This window comes from Urocitellus parryii, chromosome 11 (genome assembly GCF_045843805.1).
Source record: "Urocitellus parryii isolate mUroPar1 chromosome 11, mUroPar1.hap1, whole genome shotgun sequence".
In the NCBI taxonomy this organism is placed as follows: Eukaryota; Metazoa; Chordata; class Mammalia; order Rodentia; family Sciuridae; genus Urocitellus; species Urocitellus parryii.
Genome location: NC_135541.1, coordinates 112,346,131 through 112,358,474, shown reverse-complemented (window position 1 = coordinate 112,358,474; position 12,344 = coordinate 112,346,131). Strand labels below are relative to the sequence as shown.

Genomic DNA, 12,344 nt, shown 5'->3' with positions numbered 1-12,344 from the left:
CTGGAGTTTCGCTAGCCCAGCGCCCTGCGCCGCCGCCCGCCGCCTCTCGCCCTCCGGTCCCGACCCGCGGAGCGACCACCGAGCCGCGCCCGAGCCAGCCCCGCGGCAGGAAACGATGAAGGGGGACACCAGACACCTCAGTGAAGAGGAGGGCGCCAGCGGGAGGGAGGACTCCATCATTCTCATCAACGGGACCAGCAGTGACCAGTCCTCCGACTCCAAGGACGCCCCTTCGCCCCCCATCCTGAAGGCTATCCGCTCGCCCGAGATCAGAGGCCGCAGATCCAGCTCCTGCCTGTCCAAGAGGGAGGTCTCCAGCCTAATCAGCTACACTCACGATCTGACAGGGGAAGCAGATGGTGAAGGAGAAGATGGGGACAGCTCCGAGGCTCCTGTGATGCCAAGACTATTTCGGGAAACCAGGACCCGCTCTGCAAGCCCAGCAGTCCCAACCCGAAATAGCAACAACAGTGCCTCCAAGTCCTTCACACATCCCACGCGGGGCCGCCAGGGCCGCAGTCACGAGGATGAGTCTCCCATGGAGTTCCCGGCTACCAGGTCCCTAAGGCGGCGGTCAACAGCCTCGCCAGGTACGCCGTGGCCATCCCCGTCCACTCCTTACCTCACCATAGACCTCACGGAGGACGATGTGACACCACAGAGCAGCAGTACCCCCTGTGCCAGCCTAGCTGAGAGCCAGCAGGAGAACTCCGAGACCTCCCAGGTGGACGCAGAGGGGAGAGACTCCGACAACACTGAGTACCAGGATGGGAAGGAGTTTGGAATAGGGGACCTGCTGTGGGGCAAGATCAAGGGCTTCTCCTGGTGGCCTGCCATGGTGGTTTCTTGGAAGGCTACCTCCAAGCGCCAGGCCATGTCTGGCATGCGATGGGTCCAGTGGTTTGGTGATGGCAAGTTCTCTGAGGTCTCTGCAGACAAACTGGTGGCCTTGGGGCTGTTCAGTCAGCATTTTAACCAGGCCACCTTCAATAAACTGGTGTCATACAGGAAGGCCATGTACCAGGCCCTGGAGAAAGCCAGGGTACGAGCTGGCAAGACCTTCCCCAGCAGCCCTGGAGACTCTTTGGAGGACCAGCTGAAGCCCATGTTGGTGTGGGCCCACGGGGGCTTCAAGCCCACTGGACTGGGATCGAGGGCCTCAAACCTAACAACAACCAACCAGTGGTTAATAAATCGAAGGTGCCTCGTGCAGGCAGTAGGAACTTAGAATCAAGAAAACACGAGAACAAGAGTCGAAGACGCACAGTTGATGATTCAGCCGCCTCTCACCACTGTCCCCCAAACAAGCGCCTCAAGACAAACTGCTATAACAATGGCAAGGACCGGGGAGAGGAAGATCAGAGCCGAGAACAAATGGTTTCTGATGTTACCAACAACAAGAACAATCTGGAAGATAGCTGTTTGTCCTGTGGTAGGAAAAACCCAGTGTCCTTCCACCCGCTCTTTGAGGGTGGGCTTTGCCAGACATGCCGGGATCGCTTCCTTGAGCTCTTCTACATGTGCGACGATGATGGTTACCAGTCCTACTGCACCGTGTGCTGTGAGGGCCGTGAGCTGCTTCTCTGCAGCAATACAAGCTGTTGCCTGTGCCTCTGTGTGGAGTGTCTGGAGGTGCTGGTGGGCAAGGGCACAGCGGAGGACGCCAAGCTGCAGGAGCCCTGGAGCTGCTACATGTGTCTCCCCCCAGCGCTGCCACCGAGTCCTGCGGCGCCGGAAGGACTGGAATGTCCGCCTGCAGACCTTCTTCACCAGCGACATGGGGCTCGAATATGAGGCCCCCAAGTTGTACCCTGCGATTCCCGCAGCCAAAAGGCGGCCCATTAGAGTCCTGTCACTATTCGATGGAATTGCCACAGGTTACTTGGTCCTCAAAGACTTGGGCATTAAAGTGGAAAAGTATGTTGCCTCGGAAGTGTGCGAAGAATCCATCGCCGTTGGAACCGTGAAGCACGAGGGCAACACCAAATGTGTGAATGACGTTAGGAACATCACAAAGAAAAATATTGAAGAGTGGGGTCCATTTGATTTGGTGATCGGTGGAAGCCCATGCAATGACCTATCAAATGTGTATCCTGCCCGGAAAGGCCTGTATGAGGTCACTGGCCGACTCTTCTTCGAATTCTACCACCTGCTCAATTACTCACCCCAAAGAAGGGGATGACCGGCCGTTCTTCTGGATGTTTGAGAATGTTGTAGCCATGAAGGTCGACGACAAAAGGGACATCTCACAGTTCCTGGAGTGCAACCCAGTGATGATTGATGCTATCAAAGTTTCTGCTGCTCACAGGGCTCGATACTTCTGGGGAAACCTACCTGGGATGAACAGGCCTGTGATAGCATCAAAGAATGATAAGCTCGAGCTGCAGGACTGCTTGGAATTCAGTAGGACTGCAAAGTTAAAGAAAGTGCAGACAATAACCACCAAGTCCAACTCCATCAAACAGGGGAAAAACCAGCTTTTCCCTGTTGTCATGAATGGCAAAGAAGACGTTTTGTGGTGCACTGAGCTCGAAAGGATCTTCAGTTTTTCTGTGCACTACACTGATGTGTCCAACATGGGCCGCGGTACCCGCCAGAAGCTGCTTGGGCTGTCCTGGAGTGTGCCCGTCATTGGACACCTCTTCGTCCCCCCTGAAGGACTACTTTGCATGTGAATAGTTCTACCCAGGCCTGCTGGGGCACCAGGGTTCCTGGGACAAAGCCAGGAACCAGAAGGCACCCTGATCCCTAAAGGCATTCCAAGTCTGCCCCCAGCTGAGCTGTTGGGTCTCCCCTCATACCTTAATCCTCCTGCTCACTGGGAGCAGAGCCACCTGATCCTCTCCTGCAGGGGGCGGCCAAGGTGCAACCCCCTTGTGCACAATTCCGACCTGGCTGCTCCGAGCAGCCAAACACGGTGCTCATTTTTTCTTCTAAAACTTTAAAACTTGAAGTAGATAGTAAAATGGCTTTTTTCCTCCCTCTTGGGTTTACCACTCAGAAAAACAATGGCTAAGATACCAAAACCACAGACCCACAGCCCTCATATACTCAGGTTAGAATGCCAAATCACCCAAGACTGTTTTTGCAAGACTTTTTAAAAGTGTCTACAGCTCTGTGTGTAGTTGTAGATGGTGAGGGGCATTTTAAAGGCCCAGCATGAATGTTTTTTTTCCCTAGGGCTACCAGAAGAGGAAGTGATACCTCTTGTGATACCACATTCCCTTTGTCTCAGTCCAAGGCCATTAGCCATTAGAGTATTTCTCACCACGATGGTGATTCAGCAGGGAGGACATCATCATCATCATCTCATTCAGGGCAATCCCCCCCCAAATAAACCCAAGGGCAAGAGCCCCCCTTAGCTAAATCCCTCCTGGAATCTGCAATAGAAGCCTCTGGAGCACTCAGGAAGGGGTGGGCTGGAATTATATATAAGCTGCCATATATTATAGTCATCTCCCTCTTTCCTGTGTGCGGGGCATGAAGGAGGGGGCTGAGCTAGGTAAGACCCCCCCCATCCGTGCACCTACAGGCACAGGTCCCCAGATGAGAACTTGGATGCTCACATTCCTCATCCTTTCTGGACATTCAGGGAAAGAAGCACATTCCTCACACTTGCCCCTCATCTAAGAGATGGCAGGGGAAAGCTGCAATAAAAGCTGCATCCTTCCTCCAGAGATTTTAAAATCCTTTTTTTCCATGATAACATCATATTTTTAAGGGGAAAGAGAGGTCGGACAAGCTGCATTTCAGAAATGCTGTTGTAGTGGTTTTAAACACCTTTTACTCCTCTTATCTGGTGCTATTTTTAGAATCAAGAACAACTTTGACAATGTTGGGGCTTTTTATACACTTTTTAAAAAATACTTTCAAGACTTCTATTTTTATGTTTAACATTTGCATTATTATTATTTTTTTTTTTTGGTAACTGGAGCCACATAACAAGTATGGGGAAAAACCCGTGCCTTGTTTTCAACTGTTTTTGCTAATTTTTAGACTGTTTAATTAAAATCAGTATTTCTCTAAAAAAAAAAAAAAAAAAAAAAAAAAACAGAGAAGAGTTTGCAGGTTTCCAACATAAAAATGATAACAAATTGAGAAGATGGAAATTGCCCTGATTTGACCACAACACACTCTACACACATCTTGGATTATAATGCTAGGTCTCATATCTAAGTACAAATAGCAGATTCCAATTAAATATTTAAAAAAGAATCAACACTTTGATGTTTTAACCTAGTTTCTGCAGATTTTTAAATGATAGCTCATGTTCATAAATATTTTATATTTCTGCTTTCTCTTTTATCTTGGGTTATATATGGATCTAGATGTACTACAAAGCCATTTGGCCACACATGCATGATTTTGTGATGACTGTTATTTTTCAATATATGGCTGGAAATGATTTAAAATACACACCTACTACTATTTCAGACACTTAAGTTAAAGCACAAACATTCCTTGTATAGAAAAACTTCCATTGGTAGATCAACATCAAATTTTCTCTATTAAGTTTATGCTTAGGTCTCTGAACTGAAAAATTGCTTACTTCTTGGAGATGATAATTGGGACTTTTTGAAGGTCCATCATTCAGGCTTGGTTCAAATGATTTTTTTTAATGAGAACCTTATAATGAAATAACTTGGAATCTATTTTTAACTGTGACTTTAGTTACCATACTAATTACAGTTTAATCAATAGAAAACATTAGAATATGTTCCTCCTAATATTTGGTAGCTGGAATTGGCTCACTTATTATAATTATTCTGGTGGTGAGAGTAAAAGGTATGTAAGATGCATAGCTATACTGGGATTCAAACACAGTCCTAAAATGCCACCAAAGATCTTTCTACACACATTTTTAAAATGTTCTAACATTATGGAAAAATCTTGAGGTAGCCAGAGAGATAGGCATTATTAAAATTAATAATGAATTTCATATCCCAAGTCATATAAATAAGGAACTGCATTAATTAAAACGCATTGGCCAATATTTCTAGAAGTCATTATATGTCAGAAACACTTCTATATTTGGTTCTTCATCTTCTTGCTCACACAATACCTCTAGAATTCATGTAATAGGACTGCCCATATTTCATAGATGAGATGATCACAATTCACCATCAAGGATGACTCAAGGTAACATTTAAAATCAATGGAAGATAATAGATAAAATTCAAATAATTTGTCATACAGTGGGTAATTCTCAATGTTGGCTCAGTTGATGTATTAAAGATGTTAGGTCTGGTAATAAACCAGTATAAAGATTGCACCAAAATAATATATTATAGTTTAAAACTACTCCATTGAGATTAATTTCTTGAGAGAGATGATATTCTCTACTATTATGCAATCCTCCCATTTGAATTCACCAAAACTGAGCATTTTCAATATGCACTTGGGACTTCATTGAGGAGAGACAGATGAAAAACCAATAAGACACTACTCCAGAAGACTTCAAGATAAGATTATAATGGAGAAATTTTTTGAATAATATATAGTAGTTCTGAATGGATAGGAAAGCTGATGTACAGTGGGAACTCAACAATTGTTATGCAATTCAGACCTGATTTGGTAATAATAGAAAAAAATGACACAGATGTCAGAAAATTTTGAGTGCTGAAGTGGGAAAAGGGTGTGTTGAGGTAAATCCACACATTTTCTGATGGTAATAGGATAGGATGAAATTCATGAAGGTGATATTATTTATTTATTTATTTATTTTTTCCCAAGGCACATTTAATTTAATATCAAGAGTGTAATACAAAAAGCACCAATACAACGAAGTAACACATTCCCCCATTAACACCAGTGACAATGCTCTTTTAACATATGCTTGTTGAATGGGATGGGGATTCATAAAGTTCACTACTGAGAAAAAATAATGAAGTGAGTCTCATTGTATAAGCCAATGTCCTTATACAATCTAGTTGTGAAATTAACTTTCATAATACTTCACACAGTTTAAACCTGAAGTTCAATACCACACCTTCATGTCTGCACAGTCCTCAGTTGTTTGCAGTTTTTAAAACCATTCAAAGAACAAACCATTGATGAAAACCATGTTGATTGAAGGCTCCATTATGTAAGGGAGAGCCCTAAGCTAGGTGGTTAAATATATGGTCTACTTGTACTGACAGCTATTATTTGATTTTCTCATGACTATTAAAAGTCGGTTCTCAGCAGAAAAACCTTTAAAGGCAATATCACCTCATTTGAGTTTTGACCCAGAAGTTAAACAACAATCATGAAGTCCACAGTCTTATTGGCAAAACTGATACACAGTGTCTCTAAGTCATTATGTTCAAAGCTAAGAGCGATGTATATTCCGTTTTCACATTTTACTGGAATTTTACATGTTCAATTCATGATTTTTAAATCTCTAGGTTTTCAGTCCTCCAATCTGTCTGAAGACACAGTGTACCACAGACTTAGGACTTCTGTTTCTCCCTCTATTTTCTTCAAACAAACAATTCTCAAGTGTCCACATGTTCTAGAAGGGGAATTTTTCGGAGGTGGCCTCTTCTTCGGAATAGTCCGATGACATCAGGCCTCAGAAGCAAGGGGAAGGGGAAGAAAAAAAAAGATGAAACACAAGGTTCATCTGGTAAGTTTTACATTAATCATTACAAGCTGCACGGTATAAGAATGTTTTTTCATTTGTTTGTTTGGTTGGTTGGTTGGGTTTTTTTGTTTTTTTTTTTTTTTTTTTTTTTTTTTTTTTGGCTCAAAAGTCTGAGTCTTGGTGTGGAAACGAGTACTTGGCTGTCCCACCAGCTTTCTCTCAGTGGGACTGTCAGGGAAGACTTGACTGGGGAGTATGATTTGTTTACCTGTCAGGTGTAAACTTCCAGGCACTCAGTTCATTTGGGGCTTGTTCCAGTTTGTCTTTAGTCTGTTCCAGTTCACCTTTCATTTTTAGGAAAAATCAAGTTAATCGCTGGGTCTACCATTGTTGATCTCACTTGGGCAATACTCAGCTGCTGGACTTGCTTAAGGTAGGCTCCTGCTGATATTATTTAAATAAATACTTTTTCTTCATTGCCTCCGAAGATATATACTCTGTGATTCATTGCCCAAAAGGTGAAAAAGAGCAACCAATTATACAATTTTTTTAACCATAAGAAATGCATTTTTCTCTGAAAAACAATTTGAGATCTTGGCCAACTCTATCCTCCTTCTCTTCCACATCTCCACATTCCTCCTCCAGCACAGGCTCAAGCCCACTGACCTGATCATAGGTCTCTCGGCCCTAATCCACATAGGGATGATGATAATTTTATGGTACATAGCTACAAGTGTCTTTGTGTCTCAGGATTTGGGGGATTACATCAAGTATCAATCAGTTATCTACTTTTACAGGTTTCTGAGGGGCTTCTCCATTTGTGCCACCTGCCTGCTGAGTGTCTTCCAGGCCATCACCCTCAGCCCCAGAAGCTCCTGCTTGGCCAAGTTCAAACATAAATCCCCACAGCAGACCCTGTGTGTCCTTGTTTTCCTGTGGGCCTTCTACATGTCCTTGAGTGCTCACTTCTCATTGTCTTCTACTGCCATTCCCAATGTGACCTCACATGGCCATGTATTTATTACATAATCCTGAACAGTTTTACCCATGAGTTACTTCCTCAGGCATTTATTTTCTGTATTAGGTGTATTCCAGGATGTCTTTCTTATAGGACCCATGGCCCTCTCAAGTGTGTACATGGTGGCTCTCAGTGTAGACACCAGAGGCACTTCCAGCACCTACAAAGCACCAGCCTTTCTCCAAAAGCATCCCCTATACAGAGGGCCACCTGGACCATCCTGTTACTCATGAGTTTCTTTGTGCTCATGTACTGTTTGGACAGCATCTTCTCCTCCTCAGGATCTATATGGGAAAGACGACCATGTTTGCTTTAGTGTCCAGATGATGGTGGCCAATGGCTATGCCACAGCCAGTCCTTTGCTACTAATCTGCACTGAAAAATGAATTTTTAACTTCTTAAAATCATTTTGGTTAAGATAGCAAAAATTTAAGTACTGATGATAGATAAGTTCTCCTAATGTGCCAATACACTGGCTTCTAAATAATAAATCATGTCATACAATAGATGCTCTCTGGATTATGTGAATATGGAGATATGCATTTTTTGTTAAATCTGTTAGACATGTGAATAACAAATGTTTCACAGAAATGTCAATGCTTTACCTCTTTGAGATAACACAAGAGTCCCACATATCTGCCTGTTGTCAGCAAAAGATTCTTATGAGGAAGGTGTGCATTAGCCACTATAAACATATGGAGAGTATTTATTATGTTTTAGTAAGTGCTTTAAATGAGCTGTATTTTTCCCAACTAAATATGTCAATATTTACTGCCATGAATTACCACCGGAACCACCAATTGTTCTTTTACTGATCTGCTAAAAAGAATGGAATGTAGGGATTTAAGATATCATATATAAACCAGTTCTCATAATAGCATTATTATCAATAACCCATGATGGAAGCAACTCAGTGTCCAAAAGCATAGGAAAGTATAAGCAAAACATGGCCTTAGCATATTATGGGATATTATTCATCCTGAACAAGAACATCAAAAATTGCATGAGACCATAATTCACAAACCTTTAATGTAGAAGGTAGAACTGAGCTTAGAAACACATGCAGACAGAAAATAGATTCACAATTACCAGGACCTGAGGAAAGTTGTCATTGAGGATTTCTTATTTGATAGCAGGGAAGGGACAGATGGAAAGATTTCAGTGAAAGACTCCAAGAACAGAATAGAGGAATCAGTTTGAGTACTTCTACTGCACAGTAGGGTTCGTTAAAACAACCTTAAGTCTGTTTCAAAATAAAATTCACAATGTATAAAGACAATTAACAGCTGAAGAGGTGAAAACATTTATTACTATGATTTGATTATTACAACTTATGTACATGTACTGAATTACCATAATGTTCCACATAAAAATGCATAAATATATATCTTTAAAAAGAGTTTTTGGTAACTTTATTACAGCTATATAAAACTCACTGAAATATAAATAATTTTATATCTCATGATTATAAAGATGCCAGAATATAATTTGTATAATTTTCTAACAGTTTTAATGCATCTTCTAGGGGAAAAGCATTTTTTATCCTTAATAAAGTTACCATCTGATCCAGCAATCACACTTACAGATTTTATCCACATTACTTCTAAACTTATGCCCACAGAAATGGTGTGTTGCTGATGACTTGGTCCTTGTCCCTAATGACAATTGAATTAAGAGGACATGGTTTTGAGAAAAAGGAAAAGCAGGTATATTATTGCCTTTAAAAAAAAAAAAAAGATGCACAGTGTACGTCAGTTCCAGAGGCTGTAATTCTGCTCATTACAGGGAACAAGTTTTTGCTTTTGTTATTTTATTTTGTCTTGTTTTATTTTGCTTTGTTGTTTTTTATACTGGTGATTGCACTCAGGGGCTCTCACCACTGAGCCCCATCCCAAACCAATTTTGTATTTTTATTTAGAGACAAAGTCTCACTGAATTGCACAGCACCTTGCTTTTTCTGAGTCTGGATTTGAAATCAAGATACTCATGCCTCAGCCTCCAAGACTCTGGGATTATAGGCATGTGCCACAGTGCCTGGTAGAACAAATTTGTTGTTGTTGTTTGTTTGTTTTTGTAGAAGCTATTCAAAAACTGCCTGCCAGATATTCCCTGTAGGAGGACAGTGACCCGCTTGGTAATTTGGGAGACAGCCATTCCTTAGATCTTCAGGTGCATTCCTGAAGGCTGAGTGACTTGGTTCCTGTGGTGGGTGTGTGCTCAAGGCTGTCTGGGTCTGGGAGGGGAAAAGAAAACTTTTTTCCTAGCCCCCCAAAATAAGGAGGAGGAAAGGGAGATGAGGAAAAGAAAACATGTCCATTTAAAAAAAGGCTTAGTAGCAGATCAGCAAGGGCTCTATTCAAGCCTGAGGCAGACCACTACTATATATGTAACTATTGACAGCAGCTCTATTCACTAACACCATAAATTGAAAAGAATACAGACATTCTTTTGCAAATTAGCGGAGAAGCAAATGTATTTTCCAAGAAATATTTATTCAACAGAAAAGAGTAGCCTATTGATTAGCTCAACAATAAAAATAAAACTTAAATGCAGTTTACTGAGTAAAATAAGCCAGGATGCAAAGGGTGCTTTTTAATGTCATTTATATGTCCCTCCTGAGAAGGAGACAATATAGAATAGACTTGGGGCTACTGATTTTCAGGGTTGGACAAAAGTGTAGCCCTTTAATAAAAAATGAATGTGGCCTGGCATCCTGTGCCTGCAGCCACCTTCTCAGGAGGCTGAGGCAGGACAGCATAAGCCCACAATAGTGAAAACAGGCTGGGCATCACAGCCAAGACTCTGTTTAAAAAAAAAAAAAAAAAAACAGAGACAATAAGAACAACCAGCAACAACAACAAAATACTGAGGCCACTTTCAAGGTGAAGGAACTTTTTGCACTATGCTGGAATAACACATAAATGGATGCCTGCCATTTTTCAAAATAATGGAATTCATTTTACAAAAAACCTGAACTCTAATGTGGGAAAATAAAAAGAAAATTTTTAAAATGGAGGTGAGCTGAGGAACTCTGACAAGTGCTGTTTTAGCTGAAAACTATAAGACCATAGATAACATCTGGGTCATGTACACCAACACTGTGCTCTAATAGATAAGCAAGCTTGTTACAGAAGCATTGATTAAGAATTCATAAACAGCTCTTAGAATAAAACTAATATGTATATGGTGGTTAGTGGACACAGGGCTGTGTACTCTTAAGTCTAGACTGAGACCTGCTGCACTGCATCATGGTCAGAGACATCAACATGAACTTATTTAGCTTGATAATGATACATGTGAAGAAATCCAGAAACAAAGACGCAAGTGTGTAAATATTACAATGAGTATATATACAGACATGGCACCCAGTTCTTGTAAAGGTGGTCCAGAGTAGTGACACATAGTGTCCAGGTCTTGGTTTCTGATACAAAACAGAACTAGTGAATGGTGTCAGTAGGAAGAAGAAAAAGTGTAGGTCCACACCCTACAAATATAATGACATTATAATTTATAGACTAAGATTCTTTCATGAGAAATCCAGAATCCAGTTAAGTTTCCATACCATGGAAGAACACAAACCAGAAAATATTTTTGATTCCTGTGATTAGAACCAATCAGGGCTGAGTTCTCTTTCCTCTAAGAAAATGTCAGCAAAATAGAAGAAAACTTGATGAAATTTTACCTAAACACACTGAAACAAAAAGAGAGATGCAAATCAACTGAAATCAGAAATAAAAATTAAGACATCACCACCAGGTTTACAGAAATAAAAAGGGTAATCAATGAGGGAAGACTGAGAAATATTGCATGCAACAAATTAGTTAACTGGGAAAAATCAAAAGGAGATGAATCAAGGTGCAGAGGCAGAATGGCAGAATTGATCCTTGTCCAATCTGCCATCTTTGTTTATATCAATAGATTTCATTAGGTCATTGGCATCTGTAGTACGTTATTCTTCCTGTGTCATTAGGCAGGTTAAAGAGTTAGCAACACCATGCAGCCTATTCCTCAGATAGATACTATACTTGCAGTGTGCTATGTCAGGAGTTTTGTGTGGCTCTAAAGAAAGACTATTGTTTAAAGTTACTGTTACATGGACAGCTTCAGGCATAGTGGACCTTTGTAAAATATTGTGGTTGTCTAACAAGAGAGTTTTTGTATTCCCAGGAGCTTTGTGTCTGAGATAAAGGGCAAGGCTGACTTTTAGAAGATACGAAAAAAACAAATGAGTCATAAAATGGAGTGCACATTTGTAATTCCAGCCTCTCAGGAGGGTGAAGATAAAGAATGATAGGTTATCTCTTTGATGTTTCTTGTTTAATTTCATGTGGATGTAGCTCAGTGATGAAGTACCTCTGGGTTTAATCCCTATTAATTTCTAAAATATAAAAAAATATGAAAAATTTGAATATATAAGAATTGAAGAGATCAAATAAATTTTCAAAATGTTCCCAAGACAGTCCATTATTTTGTGGGTTTACTGGTGAAGCCTATTAAACTTCTGAAAAATTAATACAAATGCTTATCAATCTTTTCCAAAGCTTAAAAGAGTAGGGCATATTTCCTGATTTATTCCATAAGTCTATATTTTTTCTGATACCAAAGACATTGGTAACATCATTATATATTTGTCAAAACCCATAGAATATTCAAACCCAAGACTAATATAAACTATCAACTTTGAGGGATAAAAATGTGCCAAAAAATTTGTCTTATGAATGCAAGGGTGGTACAACATAAAAAAATCAGTAAATGTAATAC

At 40.9% G+C, this 12,344-nt stretch overlaps 1 pseudogene; it reads left to right on the top strand.

The window, feature by feature from the left end:
* The first annotated feature begins 115 nt into the window (after positions 1-115).
* Positions 116-2,679, top strand: LOC144249121 (DNA (cytosine-5)-methyltransferase 3B pseudogene; annotated as a pseudogene).
* Positions 2,680-12,344: the final 9,665 nt, after the last annotated feature.